Raw genomic sequence first — 1,699 nt, 5'->3', positions numbered from 1 at the left:
TTCAAGTACTAAGTTTAAAAAGTAGTCATAGGGGCTGGTGAGATAGCTCAGTGGTTTAGGTTCCTGCTTGGCATGTGCATGTACCCTGGTTCAGTCCCTGGCACCACATGCTGTGCCAAACCCACACCCAGTGCACTGATTTGGCAAATGAGACAAGGCTTGGTGGCACATGCCTGTGATTCCAGAGCTGGGGAGGCTCCACACGGGAGGATCGCTATGAGTCTGAGCTATGTAGTGAGAAATTCTATCTAATACATTTTAAAAAGTGGTTATAGTGGACATCTTTTACTTCTTCCTGATTTTAGTAGTATGATTTCAACTTTTCATCATTTATTATGATGTGTTTATTAGTTTGGCATAAATAACCTTTATTATCTTCTGGTATTGTCCATATATACCTGTTTTATTCAGGGATCTCATCATGAAAGGTGTTGGATTTTGTTGAAACCCTTTTCTACATCTATTGGTGTGAACATGTGCTCCTTAAGTTTGATTCTATTAATGTGATGTTACATTTACTAACTTGTATATATCGAGCCATCCTTGCAATGTTGAGATGGAACCTACTTGATCACGATGTACAATCTTTCTGAAGATATGCTTCACTTGTTAGTATTTTGTTGTAGATTTTTGCATGTTTGCTGAGTAGCTTGAGACATCACAGAAATATTTTAAAAGGGGCTTCACAAAGAGTATATAATGCCCATGTTAATTTTTTAATAATTTTCATGTTGATCAATTATATATTTTCATTTTATGAGTTATATCATACAATGTGTACTTAACAGGAGAAACAACTTCAATAAAATGATATATTAAAATTTTAATAAGTGCTAAAAATTAAAATGAAATGAAATTTTAATAAGTACTGAGTTTAGAATGTGTCAATATTTTCAGCATCAACTGTTTACTTATTTAGATATTTAAAAATATAAGAGAAATAAGTTCCTACTTGAACTTCAATGACAATACAAATAAAATTTTACCATATAAATGACCTTTGCTTCTATTAGCAAGCCTAAGGCAATCTTCACATATGAAAACAATATGTTCCATAAAGCAGTATCACTTACATTGACAGCCAATATATTCTATTTTGCTATGGTTCTTGGAAGGTCAAACTTGTCAACTTTCTTGTCTTCCTATTTTCTTAGGAGTTTAATATCATACTATGTAATGTGTATTTGTATGAAAATAAAATATCAATAAAATAAAATACCATATATGGACTGAATGTTAGAGGAAACATTTTCTACATAAACTGATTGTTTTCTACAGTTAAGAAAATGACAGTAGAAACAAACATCAATATGAGTTACAATGAAAATATAAATAACAATTTAAAACAGAAATAATATTTACTTTAATTATGACACCTAAGGCAGTATTCATGCATGAAAACAAATGTGACATAAATAAGTACTGCTTATATTGACAGCACAAATTTTGCTTTCCTGTCTTTTTTGACCAGGCATACTTCACATGTTGCTTGTCTTCTTGTTCTCTGAAGAGTGTCTCATGATGATAACCTGTCTGATAACTGGTTTGCTATGGAGGTTTTGCTGTGTACTTTGGTCAAATATATATGGTTCTTACTCCATTGTAATTGATCATTTGTCATTTTCTCTCCTCATCTTCTAAGAAAATTCTCTGTGATATTTTGTGTTTCCCATTTTCTTTCTTTCTTTCTATATATATA

This window comes from Octodon degus, unplaced genomic scaffold (assembly GCF_000260255.1).
Source record: "Octodon degus isolate 3935 unplaced genomic scaffold, OctDeg1.0 scaffold00309, whole genome shotgun sequence".
In the NCBI taxonomy this organism is placed as follows: Eukaryota; Metazoa; Chordata; class Mammalia; order Rodentia; family Octodontidae; genus Octodon; species Octodon degus.
The sequence above is the reverse complement of the archived record's forward strand: the minus strand, read 5'-3'. Positions refer to the sequence as shown.